Consider the following 25,090-nt stretch of genomic DNA (forward strand, 5'->3'; position numbering starts at 1 on the left):
CAAGAAGTAACATATTGACTAGAATTTAAGAAGATTTCAATATTTTATTTAAAAATACGTCCGAAATAAAAATATTTAAGAAATAAAAACGTAAATTCGGTCAGAGATTCTGGACATGCGCCGAAATACTCCTTCTCGTATACACATGACTTTCAAGCAGTGATTTGCACAATTATAGAGTTTAAACTAATAAATAAACACGTCGCTTTAATTTCTGAACCCCAACGGATCTTATGTAGCCTTGTGGTCGGACTATCGGCCTGTCAACCAATGGCCGCAGGTTCGATCCTTGTCGTTCGCATTCGTTTTACTTTCATTTTATTTTATTTTTTTTTAACTGTAAGTTTAGTGAAAATCATAATTTTTCTTTTCAAGAACTAACATATTGACTAGAATTTAAAAAGATTTCAATATTTTATTTTAAAATACGTCCGAGATAAAAACATTTTAGAAATAAAAGCCTAAATTCGGTCAGAGATTGTGGACATGTGCAGAAATACTCCTTCTCGTATACACATGGCTTTCAAGCAGGGATTTGCACAATTATAGAGTTTAAACTAATAAATAAACACGTAGCTTTAATTTCTGTCTCCCGACGGTTCTTATGTAGCCTTGTGGTCCGACTATCGGAATGTCAACCAGTGGCCGCAGGTTCGATCCTTGTCGTTCGCGTTCGTTTTACTTTCATTTTTCTTCATTTTATTTAATTTTTTTTAACTGTATATTCAGGGAAAATCATAATTTTTCTTTTCAAGAACTAACATATTGACTAGAATTTAAAAAGATTTCAATATTTTATTTAAAAATACGTCCGAAATAAAAATATTTAAGAAATAAAAACGTAAATTCGGTCAGAGATTCTGGACATGCGCCGAAATACTCCTTCTCGTATACACATGGCTTTCAAGCAGGGATTTGCACAATTATAGAGTTTAAACTAATAAATAAACACGTCGCTTTAATTTCTGAACCCCAACGGATCTTATGTAGCCTTGTGGTCGGACTATCGGCCTGTCAACCAATGGCCGCAGGTTCGATCCTTGTCGTTCGCATTCGTTTTACTTTCATTTTATTTAATTTTTTTTTAACTGTAAGTTTAGTGAAAATCATAATTTTTCTTTTCAAGAACTAACATATTGACTAGAATTTAAAAAGATTTCAATATTTTATTTTAAAATACGTCCGAGATAAAAAACATTTTAGAAATAAAAGCCTAAATTCGGTCAGAGATTGTGGACATGTGCAGAAATACTCCTTCTCGTATACACATGGCTTTCTAGCAGGGATTTGCACAATTATAGAGTTTAAACTAATAAATAAACACGTAGATTTAATTTTTGTCACCCGACGGTTCTTATGTAGCCTTGTGGTCCGACTATCGGCCTGTCAAGCAGTGGCCGCAGGTTCGATATTTGTCGTTCGCATTCGTTTTACTTTCATTTTATTTAATATTTTTTTAACTGTAAGTTTAGTGAAAATCATAATTTTTCTTTTCAAGAACTAACATATTGACTAGAATTTAAAAAGATTTCAATATTTTATTTAAAAATACGTCCGAAATAAAAATATTTAAGAAATAAAAACGTAAATTCGGTCAGAGATTCTGGACATGCGCCGAAATACTCCTTCTCGTATACACATGGCTTTCAAGCAGGGATTTGCACAATTATAGAGTTTAAACTAATAAATAAACACGTCGCTTTAATTTCTGAACCCCAACGGATCTTATGTAGCCTTGTGGTCGGACTATCGGCCTGTCAACCAATGGCCGCAGGTTCGATCCTTGTCGTTCGCATTCGTTTTACTTTCATTTTATTTAATTTTTTTTAACTGTAAGTTTAGTGAAAATCATAATTTTTCTTTTCAAGAACTAACATATTGACTATAATTTAAAAAGATTTCAATATTTTATTTTAAAATACGTCCGAGATAAAAACATTTTAGAAATAAAAGCCTAAATTCGGTCAGAGATTGTGGACATGTGCAGAAATACTCCTTCTCGTATACACATGGCTTTCAAGCAGGGATTTGCACAATTATAGAGTTTAAACTAATAAATAAACACGTAGCTTTAATTTCTGTCTCCCGACGGTTCTTATGTAGCCTTGTGGTCCGACTATCGGAATGTCAACCAGTGGCCGCAGGTTCGATCCTTGTCGTTCGCGTTCGTTTTACTTTCATTTTTCTTCATTTTATTTAATTTTTTTTAACTGTATATTCAGGGAAAATCATAATTTTTCTTTTCAAGAACTAACATATTGACTAGAATTTAAAAAGATTTCAATATTTTATTTAAAAATACGTCCGAAATAAAAATATTTAAGAAATAAAAACGTAAATTCGGTCAGAGATTCTGGACATGCGCCGAAATACTCTTTCTCGTATACACATGGCTTTCAAGCAGGGATTTGCACAATTATAGAGTTTAAACTAATAAATAAACACGTCGCTTTAATTTCTGAACCCCAACGGATCTTATGTAGCCTTGTGGTCGGACTATCGGCCTGTCAACCAATGGCCTCAGGTTCGATCCTTGTCGTTCGCATTCGTTTTACTTTCATTTTATTTAATTTTTTTTAACTGTAAGTTTAGTGAAAATCATAATTTTCCTTTTCAAGAACTAACATATTGACTATAATTTAAAAAGATTTCAATATTTTATTTTAAAATACGTCCGAGATAAAAACATTTTAGAAATAAAAGCCTAAATTCGGTCAGAGATTGTGGACATGTGCAGAAATACTCCTTCTCGTATACACATGGCTTTCAAGCAGGGATTTGCACAATTATAGAGTTTAAACTAATAAATAAACACGTAGCTTTAATTTCTGTCTCCCGACGGTTCTTATGTAGCCTTGTGGTCCGACTATCGGAATGTCAACCAGTGGCCGCAGGTTCGATCCTTGTCGTTCGCGTTCGTTTTACTTTCATTTTTCTTCATTTTATTTAATTTTTTTTTAACTGTATGTTTAGTGAAAATCATAATTTTTCTTTTCAAGAACTAATATATTGACTTGAATTTAAAAAGATTTCAATATTTTATTTTAAAATACGTCCGAAATAAAGATATTTAAGAAATAAAAGCCTAAATTCGGTCAGAGATTCTGGACATGCGCCGAAATACTCCTTCTCGTATACACATGGCTTTCAAGCAGGGATTTGCACAATTATAGAGTTTAAACTAATAAATAAACACGTCGCTTTAATTTCTGAACCCCAACGGATCTTATGTAGCCTTGTGGTCGGACTATCGGCCTGTCAACCAATGGACGCAGGTTCGATCCTTGTCGTTCGCATTCGTTTTACTTTCATTTTATTTAATTTTTTTTAATTTTTTTTAACTGTATCTTTAGTGAAAATCATAATTTTTCTTTTCAAGTACTAATATATTGACTAGAATTTAATAAGATTTCAATATTTTATTTAAAAATACGTCCGAAATAAAGACATTTTAGAAATAAAAGCCTAAATTCGGTCAGAGATTCTGGACATGCGCCGAAATACTCCTTCTCGTATACACATGGCTTTCAAGCAGGGATTTGCACAATTATAGAGTTTAAACTAATAAATAAACACGTCGCTTTAATTTCTGAACCCCAACGGATCTTATGTAGCCTTGTGGTCGGACTATCGGCCTGTCAACCAATGGACGCAGGTTCGATCCTTGTCGTTCGCATTCGTTTTACTTTCATTTTATTTAATTTTTTTTTAACTGTAAGTTTAGTGAAAATCATAATTTTTCTTTTCAAGAACTAATATATTGACTAGAATTTAAAAAGATTTCAATATTTTATTTTAAAATACGTCCGAGATAAAAACATTTTAGAAATAAAAGCCTAAATTCGGTCAGAGATTGTGGACATGTGCAGAAATTCTCCTTCTCGTATACACATGGCTTTCAAGCAGGGATTTGCACAATTATAGAGTTTAAACTAATAAATAAACACGTAGCTTTAATTTCTGTCTCCCGACGGTTCTTATGTAGCCTTGTGGTCCGACTATCGGAATGTCAACCAGTGGCCGCAGGTTCGATCCTTGTCGTTCGCGTTCGTTTTACTTTCATTTTTCTTCATTTTATTTAATTTTTTTTAACTGTATATTCAGTGAAAATCATAATTTTTCTTTTCAAGAACTAATATATTGACTGTAATTTAAAAAGATTTCAATATTTTATTTAAAAATACGTCCGAAATAAAGATATTTTAGAAATAAAAGCTTAAATTCGGTCAGAGATTCTGGACATGCGCAGATATACTCCTTCTCGGATACACATGGCTTTCAAGCAGGGATTTGCACAATTATAGAGTTTAAACTAATAAATAAACACGTCGCTTTAATTTCTGAACCCCAAAGGATCTTATGTAGCCTTGTTATCCGACTATCGGCCTGTCAACCAATGGCCGCAGGTTCGATCCGCGTCGTTCGCATACGTTTTACTTTTATTTTTCTTCATTTTATTTAATTTTTTTTAACTGTATCTTTAGTGAAAATCATAATTTTTCTTTTCAAGAACTAACATATTGACTAGAATTTAAAAAGATTTCAATATTTTATTTTAAAATACGTCCGAGATAAAAACATTTTAGAAATAAAAGCCTAAATTCGGTCAGAGATTGTGGACATGTGCAGAAATACTCCTTCTCGTATACACATGGCTTTCAAGCAGGGATTTGCACAATTATAGAGTTTAAACTAATAAATAAACACGTAGCTTTAATTTTAATCTCCCGACGGTTCTTATGTAGCCTTGTGGTCCGACTATCGGAATGTCAACCAGTGGCCGCAGGTTCGATCCTTGTCGTTCGCGTTCGTTTTACTTTCATTTTTCTTCATTTTATTTAATTTTTTTTAACTGTATATTCAGGGAAAATCATAATTTTTCTTTTCAAGAACTAACATATTGACAAGAATTTAAAAAGATTTCAATATTTTATTTAAAAATACGTCCGAAATAAAAATATTTAAGAAATAAAAACGTAAATTCGGTCAGAGATTCTGGACATGCGCCGAAATACTCCTTCTCGTATACACATGGCTTTCAAGCAGGGATTTGCACAATTATAGAGTTTAAACTAATAAATAAACACGTCGCTTTAATTTCTAAACCCCAACGGATCTTATGTAGCCTTGTGGTCGGACTATCGGCCTGTCAACCAATGGCCGCAGGTTCGATCCTTGTCGTTCGCATTCGTTTTACTTTCATTTTATTTAATTTTTTTTTAACTGTAAGTTTAGTGAAAATCATAATTTTTCTTTTCAAGAACTAACATATTGACTAGAATTTAAAAAGATTTCAATATTTTATTTTAAAATACGTCCGAGATAAAAAACATTTTAGAAATAAAAGCCTAAATTCGGTCAGAGATTGTGGACATGTGCAGAAATACTCCTTCTCGTATACACATGGCTTTCTAGCAGGGATTTGCACAATTATAGAGTTTAAACTAATAAATAAACACGTAGATTTAATTTTTGTCACCCGACGGTTCTTATGTAGCCTTGTGGTCCGACTATCGGCCTGTCAAGCAGTGGCCGCAGGTTCGATATTTGTCGTTCGAATTCGTTTTACTTTCATTTTATTTCATATTTTTTTAACTGTAAGTTTAGTGAAAATCATAATTTTTCTTTTCAAGAACTAACATATTGACTAGAATTTAAAAAGATTTCAATATTTTATTTAAAAATACGTCCGAAATAAAAATATTTAAGAAATAAAAACGTAAATTCGGTCAGAGATTCTGGACATGCGCCGAAATACTCCTTCTCGTATACACATGGCTTTCAAGCAGGGATTTGCACAATTATAGAGTTTAAACTAATAAATAAACACGTCGCTTTAATTTCTGAACCCCAACGGATCTTATGTAGCCTTGTGGTCGGACTATCGGCCTGTCAACCAATGGCCGCAGGTTCGATCCTTGTCGTTCGCATTCGTTTTACTTTCATTTTATTTAATTTTTTTTAACTGTAAGTTTAGTGAAAATCATAATTTTTCTTTTCAAGAACTAATATATTGACTTGAATTTAAAAAGATTTCAATATTTTATTTTAAAATACGTCCGAAATAAAGATATTTAAGAAATAAAAGCCTAAATTCGGTCAGAGATTCTGGACATGCGCAGAAATACTCCTTCTCGTATACACATGGCTTTCAAGCAGGGATTTGCACAATTATAGAGTTTAAACTAATAAATAAACACGTCGCTTTAATTTCTGAATCTCAACGGATCTTATGTAGCCTTGTCGTCCGACTATCGGCCTGTCGACGAGTGGCCGCAGGTTCGATCCGCGTCGTTCGCATTCGTTTTACTTTCTATTTTCTTCATTTTATTTAATTTTTTTTAACTGTATGTTTAGTGAAAATCATAATTTTTCTTTTCAAGAACTAATATATTGACTTGAATTTAAAAAGATTTCAATATTTTATTTTAAAATACGTCCGAAATAAAGATATTTAAGAAATAAAAGCCTAAATTCGGTCAGAGATTCTGGACATGCGCAGAAATACTCCTTCTCGTATACACATGGCTTTCAAGCAGGGATTTGCACAATTATAGAGTTTAAACTAATAAATAAACACGTCGCTTTAATTTCTGAATCTCAACGGATCTTATGTAGCCTTGTCGTCCGACTATCGGCCTGTCGACCAGTGGCCGCAGGTTCGATCCGCGTCATACGCATTCGTTTTAATTTCATTTTTCTTCATTTTATTTAATTTTTTTTTTAACTGTATGTTTAGTGAAAATCATAATTTTTCTTTTCAAGAACTAATATATTAACTAGAATTTAAAAAGATTTCAATATTTTATTTAAAAATATGTCCGAAATAAAGATATTTAAGAAATAAAAGCGTAAATTCGGTCAGAGATTCTGGACATGCGCAGATATACTCATTCTCGGATACACATGGCTTTCAAGCAGGGATTTGCACAATTATAGAGTTTAAACTAATAAATAAACACGTTTCTTTAATTTCTGAATCCCAACGGATCTTATGTAGCCTTGTGGTCCCACTATCGGCCTGTCAACCAGTGGCCGCAGGTTCGATCCGCGTCGTTCTCATTCGTTTTACTTTCATTTTTCTTCATTTTATTTAATTTTTTTTAACTGTATCTTTAGTGAAAATCATAATTTTTCTTTTCAAGTACTAATATATTGACTAGAATTTAATAAGATTTCAATATTTTATTTAAAAATACGTCCGAAATAAAGACATTTTAGAAATAAAAGCCTAAATTCGGTCAGAGATTCTGGACATGCGCAGAAATACTCCTTCTCGTATACACATGGCTTTCAAGCAGGGATTTGCACAATTATAGAGTTTAAACTAATAAATAAACACGTCGCTTTAATTTCTGAACCCCAACGGATCTTATGTAGCCTTGTGGTCGGACTATCGGCCTGTCAACCAATGGCCGCAGGTTCGATCCTTGTCGTTCGCATTCGTTTTACTTTCATTTTATTTAATTTTTTTTTAACTGTAAGTTTAGTGAAAATCATAATTTTTCTTTTCAAGAACTAACATATTGACTAAAATTTAAAAAGATTTCAATATTTTATTTTAAAATACGTCCGAGATAAAAACATTTTAGAAATAAAAGCCTAAATAAGGTCAGAGATTGTGGACATGTGCAGAAATACTCCTTCTCGTATACACATGGCTTTCAAGCAGGGATTTGCACAATTATAGAGTTTAAACTAATAAATAAACACGTAGCTTTAATTTCTGTCTCCCGACGGTTCTTATGTAGCCTTGTGGTCCGACTATCGGAATGTCAACCAGTGGCCGCAGGTTCGATCCTTGTCGTTCGCGTTCGTTTTACTTTCATTTTTCTTCATTTTATTTAATTTTTTTTTAACTGTATATTCAGTGAAAATCATAATTTTTCTTTTCAAGAACTAATATATTGACTGTAATTTAAAAAGATTTCAATATTTTATTTAAAAATACGTCCGAAATAAAGATATTTTAGAAATAAAAGCTTAAATTCGGTCAGAGATTCTGGACATGCGCAGATATACTCCTTCTCGGATACACATGGCTTTCAAGCAGGGATTTACACAATTATAGAGTTTAAACTAATAAATAAACACGTCGCTTTAATTTCTGAACCCCAAAGGATCTTATGTAGCCTTGTTATCCGACTATCGGCCTGTCAACCAATGGCCGCAGGTTCGATCCGCGTCGTTCGCATACGTTTTACTTTTATTTTTCTTCATTTTATTTAATTTTTTTTAACTGTATCTTTAGTGAAAATCATAATTTTTCTTTTCAAGAACTAATATATTGACTTGAATTTAAAAAGATTTCAATATTTTATTTAAAAATACGTCCGAAATAAAGACATTTTAGAAATAAAAGCCTAAATTCGGTCAGAGATTCTGGACATGCGCAGAAATACTCCTTCTCGTATACACATGGCTTTCAAGCAGGGATTTGCACAATTATAGAGTTTAAACTAATAAATAAACACGTAGCTTTAATTTCGGACTCCCGACGGATTTTAAGTAGCCTTGTGGTCCGACTAGCGGCCTGTCAACCAGTGGCCGCAGGTTCGATCCGCGTCGTTCGCATTCGTTTTACTTTCTATTTTCTTCATTTTATTTAATTTTTTTTAACTGTATGTTTAGTGAAAATCATAATTTTTCTTTTCAAGAACTAATATATTGACTTGAATTTAAAAAGATTTCAATATTTTATTTTAAAATACGTCCGAAATAAAGATATTTAAGAAATAAAAGCCTAAATTCGGTCAGAGATTCTGGACATGCGCAGAAATACTCCTTCTCGTATACACATGGCTTTCAAGCAGGGATTTGCACAATTATAGAGTTTAAACTAATAAATAAACACGTAGCTTTAATTTCTGTCTCCCGACGGTTCTTATGTAGCCTTGTGGTCCGACTATCGGAATGTCAACCAGTGGCCGCAGGTTCGATCCTTGTCGTTCGCGTTCGTTTTACTTTCATTTTTCTTCATTTTATTTAATTTTTTTTTAACTGTATATTCAGTGAAAATCATAATTTTTCTTTTCAAGAACTAATATATTGACTGTAATTTAAAACGATTTCAATATTTTATTTAAAAATACGTCCGAAATAAAGATATTTTAGAAATAAAAGCTTAAATTCGGTCAGAGATTCTGGACATGCGCAGATATACTCCTTCTCGGATACACATGGCTTTCAAGCAGGGATTTGCACAATTATAGAGTTTAAACTAATAAATAAAAACGTAGCTTTAATTTCTGAACCCCAACGGATCTTATGTAGCCTTGTGGTCCGACTATCGGCCTGTCAACCAATGGCCGCAGGTTCGATCCGCGTCGTTCGCATACGTTTTACTTTTATTTTTCTTCATTTTATTTAATTTTTTTTAACTGTATCTTTAGTGAAAATCATAATTTTTCTTTTCAAGAACTAATATATTGACTTGAATTTAAAAAGATTTCAATATTTTATTTAAAAATACGTCCGAAATAAAGATATTTTAGAAATAAAAGCCTAAATTTGGTCAGAGATTCTGGACATGCGCAGAAATACTCCTTCTCGTATACACATGGCTTTCAAGCAGGGATTTGCACAATTATAGAGTTTAAACTAATAAATAAACACGTAGCTTTAATTTCGGACTCCCGACGGATCTTAAGTAGCCTTGTGTTCCGACTAACGGCCTGTCAACCAGTGGCCGCAGGTTCGATCCGCGTCGTTCGCATTCGTTTTACTTTCTATTTTCTTCATTTTATTTAATTTTTTTTTAACTGTATGTTTAGTGAAAATCATAATTTTTCTTTTCAAGAACTAATATATTGACTTGAATTTAAAAAGATTTCAATATTTTATTTTAAAATACGTCCGAAATAAAGATATTTAAGAAATAAAAGCCTAAATTCGGTCAGAGATTCTGGACATGCGCAGAAATACTCCTTCTCGTATACACATGGCTTTCAAGCAGGGATTTGCACAATTATAGAGTTTAAACTTATAAATAAACACGTCGCTTTAATTTCTGAATCCCAACGGATCTTATGTAGCCTTGTGGTCCGACTATCGGCCTGTCAACCAGTGGCCGCAGGTTCGATCCGCGTCATTCGCATTCGTTTTACTTTCATTTTTCTTCATTTTATTTAATTTTTTTTAACTGTATGTTTAGTGAAAATCATACTTTTTCTTTTCAAGAACTAATATATTGACTAGAATTTAAAAAGATTTCAATATATTATTTAAAAATACGTCCGAAATAAAGATATTTAAGAAATAAAAGCCTAAATTCGGTCAGAGATTCTGGACATGCGCAGAAATACTCCTTCTCGTAAACACATGGCTTTCAAGCAGGGATTTGCACAATTATAGAGTTTAAACTAATAAATAAACACGTAGCTTTAATTTCGGACTCCCGACGGATTTTAAGTAGCCTTGTGGTCCGACTAGCGGCCTGTCAACCAGTGGCCGCAGGTTCGATCCGCGTCGTTCGCATTCGTTTTACTTTCTATTTTCTTCATTTTATTTAATTTTTTTTAACTGTATGTTTAGTGAAAATCATAATTTTTCTTTTCAAGAACTAATATATTGACTTGAATTTAAAAAGATTTCAATATTTTATTTTAAAATACGTCCGAAATAAAGATATTTAAGAAATAAAAGCCTAAATTCGGTCAGAGATTCTGGACATGCGCAGAAATACTCCTTCTCGTATACACATGGCTTTCAAGCAGGGATTTGCACAATTATAGAGTTTAAACTTATAAATAAACACGTCGCTTTAATTTCTAAACCCCAACGGATCTTATGTAGCCTTGTGGTCTGACTATCGGCCTGTCAACCAATGGCCGCAGGTTCGATCCTTGTCGTTCGCATTCGTTTTACTTTCATTTTATTTAATTTTTTTTTAACTGTAAGTTTAGTGAAAATCATAATTTTTCTTTTCAAGAACTAACATATTGACTAGAATTTAAAAAGATTTCAATATTTTATTTTAAAATACGTCCGAGATAAAAACATTTTAGAAATAAAAGAATAAATTCGGTCAGAGATTCTGGACATGCGCAGAAATACTCCTTCTCGTATACACATGGCTTTCAAGCAGGGATTTGCACAATTATAGAGTTTAAACTAATAAATAAACACGTCGCTTTAATTTCTGAATCTCAACGGATCTTATGTAGCCTTGTCGTCCGACTATCGGCCTGTCGACCAGTGGCCGCAGGTTCGATCCGCGTCATACGCATTCGTTTTAATTTCATTTTTCTTCATTTTATTTAATTTTTTTTTTAACTGTATGTTTAGTGAAAATCATAATTTTTCTTTTCAAGAACTAATATATTAACTAGAATTTAAAAAGATTTCAATATTTTATTTAAAAATACGTCCGAAATAAAGATATTTAAGAAATAAAAGCGTAAATTCGGTCAGAGATTCTGGACATGCGCAGATATACTCATTCTCGGATACACATGGCTTTCAAGCAGGGATTTGCACAATTATAGAGTTTAAACTAATAAATAAACACGTTTCTTTAATTTCTGAATCCCAACGGATCTTATGTAGCCTTGTGGTCCGACTATCGGCCTGTCAACCAGTGGCCGCAGGTTCGATCCGCGTCGTTCTCATTCGTTTTACTTTCATTTTTCTTCATTTTATTTAATTTTTTTTAACTGTATCTTTAGTGAAAATCATAATTTTTCTTTTCAAGTACTAATATATTGACTAGAATTTAATAAGATTTCAATATTTTATTTAAAAATACGTCCGAAATAAAGACATTTTAGAAATAAAAGCCTAAATTCGGTCAGAGATTCTGGACATGCGCAGAAATAATCCTTCTCGTATACACATGGCTTTCAAGCAGGGATTTGCACAATTATAGAGTTTAAACTTATAAATAAACACGTCGCTTTAATTTCTGAATCCCAACGGATCTTATGTAGCCTTGTGGTCCGACTATCGGCCTGTCAACCAGTGGCCGCAGGTTCGATCCGCGTCATTCGCATTCGTTTTACTTTCATTTTTCTTCATTTTATTTAATTTTTTTTAACTGTATGTTTAGTGAAAATCATAATTTTTCTTTTCAAGAACTAATATATTGACTTGAATTTAAAAAGATTTCAATATTTTATTTAAAAATACGTCCGAAATAAAGATATTTAAGAAATAAAAGCCTAAATTTGGTCAGAGATTCTGGACATGCGCAGAAATACTCCTTCTCTTATACACATGGCTTTCAAGCAGGGATTTGCACAATTATAGAGTTTAAACTAATAAATAAACACGTAGCTTTAATTTCGGACTCCCGACGGATCTTAAGTAGCCTTGTGGTCCGACTATCGGCCTGTCAACCAGTGGCCGTAGGTTCGATCCGCGTCGTTCGCATTCGTTTTACTTTCTATTTTCTTCATTTTATTTAATTTTTTTTTAACTGTATGTTTAGTGAAAATCATAATTTTTCTTTTCAAGAACTAATATATTGACTTGAATTTAAAAAGATTTCAATATTTTATTTTAAAATACGTCCGAAATAAAGATATTTAAGAAATAAAAGCCTAAATTCGGTCAGAGATTCTGGACATGCGCAGAAATACTCCTTCTCGTATACACATGGCTTTCAAGCAGGGATTTGCACAATTATAGAGTTTAAACTAATAAATAAACACGTCGCTTTAATTTCTGAATCTCAACGGATCTTATGTAGCCTTGTCGTCCGACTATCGGCCTGTCGACCAGTGGCCGCAGGTTCGATCCGCGTCATACGCATTCGTTTTAATTTCATTTTTCTTCATTTTATTTAATTTTTTTTTTAACTGTATGTTTAGTGAAAATCATAATTTTTCTTTTCAAGAACTAATATATTAACTAGAATTTAAAAAGATTTCAATATTTTATTTAAAAATACGTCCGAAATAAAGATATTTAAGAAATAAAAGCGTAAAATCGGTCAGAGATTCTGGACATGCGCAGATATACTCATTCTCGGATATACATGGCTTTCAAGCAGGGATTTGCACAATTATAGAGTTTAAACTAATAAATAAACACGTTTCTTTAATTTCTGAATCCCAACGGATCTTATGTAGCCTTGTGGTCCGACTATCGGCCTGTCAACCAGTGGCCGCAGGTTCGATCCGCGTCGTTCTCATTCGTTTTACTTTCATTTTTCTTCATTTTATTTAATTTTTTTTAACTGTATCTTTAGTGAAAATCATAATTTTTCTTTTCAAGAACTAATATATTGACTGTAATTTAAAAAGATTTCAATATTTTATTTAAAAATACGTCCGAAATAAAGATATTTTAGAAATAAAAGCTTAAATTCGGTCAGAGATTCTGGACATGCGCAGATATACTCCTTCTCGGATACACATGGCTTTCAAGCAGGGATTTGCACAATTATAGAGTTTAAACTAATAAATAAACACATTGCTTTAATTTCTGAACCCCAACGGATCTTATGTAGCCTTGTGGTCCGACTATCGGCCTGTCAACCAATGGCCGCAGGTTCGATCCTTGTCGTTCGCATTCGTTTTACTTTCATTTTATTTAATTTTTTTTTTAACTGTAAGTTTAGTGAAAATCATAATTTTTCTTTTCAAGAACTAACATATTGATTAGAATTTAAAAAGATTTCAATATTTTATTTTAAAATACGTCCGAGATAAAAACATTTTAGAAATAAAAGCCTAAATTCGGTCAGAGATTGTGGACATGTGCAGAAATACTCCTTCTCGTATACATATGGCTTTCAAGCAGGGATTTGCACAATTATAGAGTTTAAACTAATAAATAAACACGTAGCTTTAATTTCTGTCTCCCGACGGTTCTTATGTAGCCTTGTGGTCCGACTATCGGAATGTCAACCAGTGGCCGCAGGTTCGATCCTTGTCGTTCGCGTTCGTTTTACTTTCATTTTTCTTCATTTTATTTAATTTTTTTTAACTGTATATTTAGTGAAAATCATAATTTTTCTTTTCAAGAACTAATATATTGACTTGAATTTAAAAAGATTTCAATATTTTATTTAAAAATACGTCCGAAATAAAGATATTTAAGAAATAAAAGCCTAAATTTGGTCAGAGATTCTGGACATGCGCAGAAATACTCCTTCTCGTATACACATGGCTTTCAAGCAGGGATTTGCACAATTATAGAGTTTAAACTAATAAATAAACACGTAGCTTTAATTTCGGACTCCCGACGGATCTTAAGTAGCCTTGTGGTCCGACTAACGGCCTGTCAACCAGTGGCCGCAGGTTCGATCCGCGTCGTTCGCATTCGTTTTACTTTCTATTTTCTTCATTTTATTTAATTTTTTTTTAACTGTATGTTTAGTGAAAATCATAATTTTTCTTTTCAAGAACTAATATATTGACTTGAATTTAAAAAGATTTCAATATTTTATTTTAAAATACGTCCGAAATAAAGATATTTAAGAAATAAACGCCTAAATTCGGTCAGAGATTCTGGACATGCGCAGAAATACTCCTTCTCGTATACACATGGCTTTCAAGCAGGGATTTGCACAATTATAGAGTTTAAACTAATAAATAAACACGTCGCTTTAATTTCTGAATCTCAACGGATTTTATGTAGCCTTGTCGTCCGACTATCGGCCTGTCGACCAGTGGCCGCAGGTTCGATCCGCGTCATACGCATTCGTTTTAATTTCATTTTTCTTCATTTTATTTAATTTTTTTTTTTAACTGTATGTTTAGTGAAAATCATAATTTTTTTTTTCAAGAACTAATATATTAACTAGAATTTAAAAAGATTTCAATATTTTATTTAAAAATACGTCCGAAATAAAGATATTTAAGAAATAAAAGCGTAAATTCGGTCAGAGATTCTGGACATGCGCAGATATACTCATTCTCGGATACACATGGCTTTCAAGCAGGGATTTGCACAATTATAGTTTAAACTAATAAATAAACACGTTTCTTTAATTTCTGAATCCCAACGGATCTTATGTAGCCTTGTGGTCCGACTATCGGCCAGTCAACCAGTGGCCGCAGGTTCGATCCTTGTCGTTCGCGTTCGTTTTACTTTCATTTTTCTTCACTTTATTTAATTTTTTTTAACTGTATATTCAGTGAAAATCATAATTTTTCTTTTCAAGAACTAATATATTGACTTGAATTTAAAAAGATTTCAATATTTTATTTAAAAATACGTCCGAAATAAAGATATTTAAGAAATAAAAGCCTAAATTCGGTCAGAGATTCTGGACATGCGCAGAAATACTCCTTCTCGTATACACATGGCTTTCAAGCAGGGATTTGCACAATTATAGAGTTTAAACTAATAAATAAAAACGTCGCTTAAACGGTTCTTATGTAGCCTTGTGGTCCGACTATCGGAATGTCAACCAGTGGCCGCAGGTTCGATCCTTGTCGTTCGCGTTCGTTTTACTTTCATTTTTCTTCATTTTATTTAATTTTTTTTAAACTGTATATTCAGTGAAAATCATAACTTTTCTTTTCAAGAACTAATATATTGACTTGAATTTAAAAAGATTTCAATATTTTATTTAAAAATACGTCCGAAATAAAGATATTTAAGAAATAAAAGCCTAAATTCGGTCAGAGACTCTGGACATGCGCAGAAATACTCCTTCTCGTATACACATGGCTTTCAAGCAGGGATTTGCACAATTATAGAGTTTAAACTAATAAATAAAAACGTCGCTTTAATTTCTCAATCCCAACGGATCTTATGTAGCCTTGTGCTCCGACTATCGGCCCGTCAACTAGTTCGATTTTAAGTAGCCTTGTGGTCCGACTAGCGGCCTGTCAACCAGTGGCCGCAGGTTCGATCCGCGTCGTTCGCATTCGTTTTACTTTCTATTTTCTTCATTTTATTTAATTTTTTTTTAACTGTATGTTTAGTGAAAATCATAATTTTTCTTTTCAAGAACTAATATATTGACTTGAATTTAAAAAGATTTCAATATTTTATTTTAAAATACGTCCGAAATAAAGATATTTAAGAAATAAAAGCCTAAATTCGGTCAGAGATTCTGGACATGCGCAGAAATACTCCTTCTCGTATACACATGGCTTTCAAGCAGGGATTTGCACAATTATAGAGTTTAAACTAATAAATAAACACGTAGCTTTAATTTCTGTCTCCCGACGGTTCTTATGTAGCCTTGTGCTCCGACTATCGGCCCGTCAACTAGTGGCCGCAATTTCGATAAGCGTCGTTCGGATTTGTTTTACTTTCATTTTTCTTCATTTTATTTAATTTTTTTTAACTGTATGTTTAGTAAAAATCATAATTTTTCTTTTCAAGAAGTAATATATTGATTTGAATATAAAAGGATTTCAATATTTTATTTAAAAATACGACCGAAATAAAGATATTTAAGAAATAAAAGCCTAAATTCGGTCAGAGATTTTGGACATGCGCAGAAATACTCCTTCTCGTATACACATGGCTTTCAAGCAGGGATTTGCACAATTATAGAGTTTAAACTAATAAATAAACACGTAGATTTAATTTCTGTCTCCCGACGGATCTTATGTAGCCTTGTGGTCCGACTATCGGCCTGTCAAGCAGTGGCCGCAGGTTCGATCCTTGTCGTTCGCATTCGTTTTACTTTCATTTTATTTAATTCTTTTTTAACTGTAAGTTTAGTGAAAATCATAATTTTTCTTTTCAAGAACTAACATATTGACTAGAATTTAAAAAGGTTTCAATATTTTATTTTAAAATACGTCCGAGATAAACACATTTTAGAAATAAAAGCCTAAATTCAGTCAGAGATTCTGGACATGCACAGAAATACTCCTTCTCGTATACACATGGCTTTCAAGCAGAGATTTGCACAATTATAGAGTTTAAACTAATAAATAAACACGTAGCTTTAATTTCTTTCTCCCGACGGGTCTTATGTAGCCTTGTGGTCCGACTATCGGCCTGTCAACCAGTGGCCGCAGGTTCGATCCTTGTAGTTCGCATTCGTTTTACTTTCATTTTTCTTCATTTTATTTAATTTTTTTTTAACTGTAAGTTTAGTGAAAATCATAATTTTTCTTTTCAAGTACTAATATATTGACTAGAATTTAAAAAGATTTCAATATTTTATTTAAAAATACGTCCGAAATAAAGACATTTTAGAAATAAAAGCCTAAATTCGGTCAGAGATTCTAGACATGCGCAGAAATACTCCTTCTCGGATACACATGGCTTTCAAGCAGGGATTTGCACAATTATAGTTTAAACTAATAAATAAACACTTCGCTTTAATTTCTGTCTCCCAACGGATCTTATGTAGCCTTGTGGTCCGACTATCGGCCTGTCAACCAGTGGCCGCAGGTTCGATCCGCGTCATTCGCATTCGTTTTACTTTCATTTTTCTTCATTTTATTTAATTTTTTTTTTAACTGTATGTTTAGTGAAAATCATAATTTTTCTTTTCAAGAACTAACATATTGACTAGAATTTAAAAAGGTTTCAATATTTTATTTTAAAATACGTCCGAGATATAGACATTTTAGAAATAAAAGCCTAAATTCGGTCAGAGATTCTGGACATGCACAGAAATACTCCTTCTCGTATACACATGGCTTTCAAGCAGAGATTTGCACAATTATAGAGTTTAAACTAATAAATAAACACGTAGCTTTAATTTCTGTCTCCCGACGGGTCTTATGTAGCCTTGTGGTCCGACTATCGGCCTGTCAACCAGTGGCCGCAGTTTCGATCCGAGTCGTTCGCATTCGTTTTACTTTCATTTTTCTTCATTTTATTTAATTTTTTTTTAACTATAAGTTTAGTGAAAATCATAATTTTTCTTTTCAAGTACTAATATATTGACTAGAATTTAAAAAGATTTCAATATTTTATTTAAAAATACGTCCGAAATAAAGACATTTTAGAAAGAAAAGCCTAAATTCGGTCAGAGATTCTGGACATGCGCAGAAATACTCCTTCTCGTATACACATGGCTTTCAAGCAGGGATTTGCACAATTATAGAGTTTAAACTAATAAATAAACACGTAGCCTTAATTTCTTTCTCCCGATGGGTCTTATGTATCCTTGTGGTCCGACTATCGGCCTGTCAACCAGTGGCCGCAATTTCGATCCTTGTCGTTCGCATTCGTTTTACTTTCATTTTTCTTCATTTAATTTAATTTTTTTTTAACTGTAAGTTTAGTGAAAATCATAATTTTTCTTTTCAAGAACTAATATATTGACTAGAATTTAAAAAGATTTCAATATATTATTTAAAAATACGTCCGAAATAAAGATATTTAAGAAATAAAAGCATAAATTCGGACAGAGATTCTGGACATGCGCAGAAATACTCCTTCTCGTATACACATGGCTTTCAAGCAGGGATTTGCACAATTATAGAGTTTAAACTAATAAATAAACACGTAGCTTTAATTTCTGTCTCCCGACGGGTCTTATGTAGCCTTGTGGTCCGACTATCGGCCTGTCAACCAGTGGCCGCAGGTTCAATCCCTGTCGTTCGCATTCGTTTTACTTTCATTTTATTTAATTTTTTTTTAACTGTAAGTTTAGTGAAAATCATAATTTTTCTTTTCAAGAAATAACATATTGACTAGAATTTAAAAAGATTTCAATATTTTATTTTAAAATACGTCCGAGATAAAGACATTTTAGAAATAAAAGCCTAAATTCGGTCAGAGATTCTGGACATGCGCAGAAATACTCCTTCTCGTATACACATGGCTTTCAAGCAGGGATTTGCACAATTATAGAGTTTAAACTAATAAATAAACACTTCGCTTTAATTTCTGTCTCCCGACGGGTCTTATGTAGCCTTTTGGTCCGACTATCGGCCTGTCAACCAGTGGCCGCAGTTTCGATCCGCGTCGTTCGCATTCGTTTTACTTTCATTTTTCTTCATTTTATTTAATTTTTTTTTAACTGTAAGTTTAGTGAAAATCATAATTTTTCTTTTCAAGAACTAATATATTGACTAGAATTTAAAAAGATTTCAATATATTATTTAAAAATACGTCCGAAATAAAGATATTTAAGAAATAAAAGCCTAAATTCGGTCAGAGATTTTGGACATGCGCAGAAATACTCCTTCTCGTATACACATGGCGTTCAAGCAGGGATTTGCACAATTATAGAGTTTAAACTAATAAATAAACACGTAGATTTAATTTCTGTCTCCCGACGGACCTTATGTAGCCTTGTGCTCCGACTATCGGCCCGTCAACTAGTGGCCGCAATTTCGATAAGCGTCGTTCGGATTTGTTTTACTTTCATTTTTCTTCATTTTATTTAATTTTTTTTTAACTGTATGTTTAGTAAAAATCATAATTTTTCTTTTCAAGAAGTAATATATTGACTTGAATATAAAAGGATTTCAATATTTTATTTAAAAATACGACCGAAATAAAGATATTTAAGAAATAAAAGCCTAAATTCGGTCAGAGATTTTGGACATGCGCAGAAATACTCCTTCTCGTATACACATGGCTTTCAAGCAGGGATTTGCACAATTATAGAGTTTAAACTAATAAATAAACACGTAGATTTAATTTCTGTCTCCCGACGGATCTTATGTAGCCTTGTGGTCCGACTATCGGATTGTCAAGCAGTGGCCGCAGGTTCGATCCTTGTCGTTCGCATTCGTTTTACTTTCATTTTATTTAATTCTTTTTTAACTGTAAGTTTAGAGAAAATCATAATTTTTCTTTTCAAGAACTAACATATTGACTAGAATTTAAAAAGGTTTCAATATTTTATTTTAAAATACGTCCGAGATAAAGACATTTTAGAAATAAAAGCCTAAATTCAGTCAGAGATTCTGGACATGCTCAGAAATACTCCTTCTCGTATACACATGGCTTTCAAGCAGAGATTTGCACAATTATAGAGTTTAAACTAATAAATAAACACGTAGCTTTAATTTCTTTCTCCCGACGGGTCTTATGTAGCCTTGTGGTCCGACTATCGGCCTGTCAACCAGTGGCCGCAGGTTCGATCCTTGTAGTTCGCATTCGTTTTACTTTCATTTTTCTTCATTTTATTTAATTTTTTTTTAAGTGTAAGTTTAGTGAAAATCATAATTTTTCTTTTCAAGTACTAATATATTGACTAGAATTTAAAAAGATTTCAATATTTTATTTAAAAATACGTCCGAAATAAAGACATTTTAGAAATAAAAGCCTAAATTCGGTCAGAGATTCTGGACATGCGCAGAAATACTCCTTCTCGGATACACATGGCTTTCAAGCAGGGATTTGCACAATTATAGTTTAAACTAATAAATAAACACTTCGCTTTAATTTCTGTCTCCCAACGGATCTTATGTAGCCTTGTGGTCCGACTATCGGCCTGTCAACCAGTGTCCGCAGGTTCGATCCGCGTCATTCGCATTCGTTTTACTTTCATTTTTCTTCATTTTATTTAATTTTTTTTTAACTGTATGTTTAGTGAAAATCATAATTTTTCTTTTCAAGAACTAACATATTGACTAGAATTTAAAAAGGTTTCAATATTTTATTTTAAAATACGTCCGAGATAAAGACATTTTAGAAATAAAAGCCTAAATTCGGTCAGAGATTCTGGACATGCACAGAAATACTCCTTCTCGTATACACATGGCTTTCAAGCAGAGATTTGCACAATTATAGAGTTTAAACTAATAAATAAACACGTAGCTTTAATTTCTGTCTCCCGACGGGTCTTATGTAGCCTTGTGGTCCGACTATCGGCCTGTCAACCAGTGGCCGCAGGTTTAATCCTTGTCGTTCGCATTCGTTTTACTTTCATTTTATTTAATTTTTTTTTAACTGTAAGTTTAGTGAAAATCATAATTTTTCTTTTCAAGAAATAACATATTGACTAGAATTTAAAAAGATTTCAATATTTTATTTTAAAATACGTCCGAGATAAAGACATTTTAGAAATAAAAGCCTAAATTCGGTCAGAGATTCTGGACATGCGCAGAAATACTCCTTCTCGTATACACATGGCTTTCAAGCAGGGATTTGCACAATTATAGAGTTTAAACTAATAAATAAACATGTAGCTTTAATTTCTGTCTCAAGACGGGTCTTATGTAGCCTTTTGGTCCGACTATCGGCCTGTCAACCAGTGGCCGCAGTTTCGATCCGCGTCGTTCGCATTCGTTTTACTTTCATTTTTCTTCATTTTATTTAATTTTTTTTTAACTGTAAGTTTAGTGAAAATCATAATTTTTTTTTCAAGTACTAATATATTGACTAGAATTTTAAAAGATTTCAATATTTTATTTAAAAATACGTCCGAAATAAAGACATTTTAGAAATAAAAGCCTAAATTCGGTCAGAGATTCTGGACATGCGCAGAAATACTCCTTCTCGTATAAACATGGCTTTCAAGCAGGGATTTGCACAATTATAGAGTTTAAACTAATAAATAAACACTTCGCTTTAATTTCTGTCTCCCAACGGATCTTATGTAGCCTTGTGGTCCGACTATCGGCATGTCAACCAGTGGCCGCAGGTTCGATCCGCGTCATTCGCATTCGTTTTACTTTCATTTTTCTTCATTTTATTTAATTTTTTTTTAAACTGTATGTTTAGTGAAAATAATAATTTTTCTTTTCAAGAACTAATATATTGACTAGAATTTAAAAAGATTTCAATATATTATTTAAAAATACGTCCGAAATAAAGATATTTAAGAAATAAAAGCCTAAATTCGGTCAGAGATTCTGGACATGCGCAGAAATACTCCTTCTCGTATACACATGGCTTTCAAGCAGGGATTTGCACAATTATAGAGTTTAAACTAATAAATAAACACGTCGCTTTAATTTCTGAATCCCAATGGGTCTTATGTAGCCTTGTGGTCCGACTATCGGCCTGTCAACCTTGGCCGCAGGTTCGATCCGCGTCGTTCGCATTCGTTTTACTTTCTATTTTCTTCATTTTATTTAATTTTTTTTTAACTGTATGTTTAGTAAAAATCATAATTTTTCTTTTCAAGAAGTAATATATTGACTTGAATTTAAAAAGATTTCAATATTTTATTTAAAAATACGACCGAAATAAAGATATTTAAGAAATAAAAGCCTAAATTCGGTCAGAGATTTTGGACATGCGCAGAAATACTCCTTCTCGTATACACATGGCTTTCAAGCAGGGATTTGCACAATTATAGAGTTTAAACTAATAAATAAACACGTAGATTTAATTTCTGTCTCCCGACGGACCTTATGTAGCCTTGTGGTCCGACTATCGGCCTGTCAAGCAGTGGACGCAGGTTCGATCCGCGTTGTTCGCATTCGTTTTACTTTCATTTTTCTTCATTTTATTTAATTTTTTTTTAACTGTAAGTTTAGTGAAAATCATAATTTTTCTTTTCAAGAACTAACATATTGACTAGAATTTAAAAAGGTTTCAATATTTTATTTTAAAATACGTCCGAAATAAAGACATTTTAGAAATAAAAGAATAAATTCGGTCAGAGATTCTGGACATGCGCAGAAATACTCCTTCTCGTATACACATGGCTTTCAAGCAGGGATTTGCACAATTATAGAGTTTAAACTAATAAATAAACACGTAGCCTTAATTTCTTTCTCCCGACGGGTCTTATGTAGCCTTGTGGTCCGACTATCGGCCTGTCAACCAGTGGCCGCAATTTCGATCCTTGTCGTTCGCATTCGTTTTACTTTCATTTTTCTTCATTTTATTTAATTTTTTTTTAACTGTAAGTTTAGTGAAAATCATAATTTTTCTTTTCAAGAACTAATATATTGACTAGAATTTAAAAAGATTTCAATATATTATTTAAAAATACGTCCGAAATAAAGATATTTAAGAAATAAAAGCATAAATTCGGTCAGAGATTCTGGACATGCGCAGAAATACTCCTTCTCGTATACACATGGCTTTCAAGCAGGGATTTGCACAATTATAGAGTTTAAACTAATAAATAAACACGTAGCTTTAATTTCTGTCTCCCGACGGGTCTTATGTAGCCTTGTGGTCCGACTATCGGCCTGTCAACCAGTGGCCGCAGGTTTAATCCTTGTCGTTCGCATTCGTTTTACTTTCATTTTATTTAATTTTTTTTTAACTGTAAGTTTAGTGAAAATCATAATTTTTCTTTTCAAGAAATAACATATTGACTAGAATTTAAAAAGATTTCAATATTTTATTTTAAAATACGTCCGAGATAAAGACATTTTAGAAATAAAAGCCTAAATTCGGTCAGAGATTCTGGACATGCGCAGAAATACTCCTTCTCGTATACACATGGCTTTCAAGCAGGGATTTGCACAATTATAGAGTTTAAACTAATAAATAAACATGTAGCTTTAATTTCTGTCTCAAGACGGGTCTTATGTCGCCTTTTGGTCCGACTATCGGCCTGTCAACCAGTGGCCGCAGTTTCGATCCGCGTCGTTCGCATTCGTTTTACTTTCATTTTTCTTCATTTTATTTAATTTTTTTTTAACTGTAAGTTTAGTGAAAATCATAATTTTTTTTTCAAGTACTAATATATTGACTAGAATTTTAAAAGATTTCAATATTTTATTTAAAAATACGTCCGAGATAAAGACATTTTAGAAATAAAAGCCTAAATTCGGTCAGAGATTCTGGACATGCGCAGAAATACTCCTTCTCGTATAAACATGGCTTTCAAGCAGGGATTTGCACAATTATAGAGTTTAAACTAATAAATAAACACTTCGCTTTAATTTCTGTCTCCCAACGGATCTTATGTAGCCTTGTGGTCCGACTATCGGCATGTCAACCAGTGGCCGCAGGTTCGATCCGCGTCATTCGCATTCGTTTTACTTTCATTTTTCTTCATTTTATTTAATTTTTTTTTAAACTGTATGTTTAGTGAAAATAATAATTTTTCTTTTCAAGAACTAATATATTGACTAGAATTTAAAAAGATTTCAATATATTATTTAAAAATACGTCCGAAATAAAGATATTTAAGAAATAAAAGCCTAAATTCGGTCAGAGATTCTGGACATGCGCAGAAATACTCCTTCTCGTATACACATGGCTTTCAAGCAGGGATTTGCACAATTATAGAGTTTAAACTAATAAATAAACACGTCGCTTTAATTTCTGAATCCCAATGGGTCTTATGTAGCCTTGTGGTCCGACTATCGGCCTGTCAACCTTGGCCGCAGGTTCGATCCGCGTCGTTCGCATTCGTTTTACTTTCTATTTTCTTCATTTTATTTAATTTTTTTTAACTGTATGTTTAGTAAAAATCATAATTTTTCTTTTCAAGAAGTAATATATTGACTTGAATTTAAAAAGATTTCAATATTTTATTTAAAAATACGACCGAAATAAAGATATTTAAGAAATAAAAGCCTAAATTCGGTCAGAGATTTTGGACATGCGCAGAAATACTCCTTCTCGTATACACATGGCTTTCAAGCAGGGATTTGCACAATTATAGAGTTTAAACTAATAAATAAACACGTAGATTTAATTTCTGTCTCCCGACGGACCTTATGTAGCCTTGTGGTCCGACTATCGGCCTGTCAAGCAGTGGACGCAGGTTCGATCCGCGTCGTTCGCATTCGTTTTACTTTCATTTTTCTTCATTTTATTTAATTTTTTTTTAACTGTAAGTTTAGTGAAAATCATAATTTTTCTTTTCAAGAACTAACATATTGACTAGAATTTAAAAAGGTTTCAATATTTTATTTTAAAATACGTCCGAAATAAAGACATTTTAGAAATAAAAGAATAAATTCGGTCAGAGATTCTGGACATGCGCAGAAATACTCCTTCTCGTATACACATGGCTTTCAAGCAGAGATTTGCACAATTATAGAGTTTAAACTAATAAATAAACACGTAGCTTTAATTTATGTCTACCGACGGGTCTTATGTAGCCTTGTGGTCCGACTATGGGCCTGTCAACCAGTGGCCGCAGGTTCGATCCTTGTCGTTCGCATTCGTTTTACTTTCATTTTATTTAATTTTTTTTTAACTGTAAGTTTAGTGAAAATCATAATTTTTCTTTTCAAGAAATAACATATTGACTAGAATTTAAAAAGATTTCAATATTTTATTTAAAAATACGTCCGAAATAAAGACATTTTAGAAATAAAAGCCTAAATTCGGTCAGAGATTCTGG

The sequence above is a fragment of the Argiope bruennichi genome, chromosome 10 (genome assembly GCF_947563725.1).
Source record: "Argiope bruennichi chromosome 10, qqArgBrue1.1, whole genome shotgun sequence".
Lineage (NCBI taxonomy): Eukaryota > Metazoa > Arthropoda > Arachnida > Araneae > Araneidae > Argiope > Argiope bruennichi.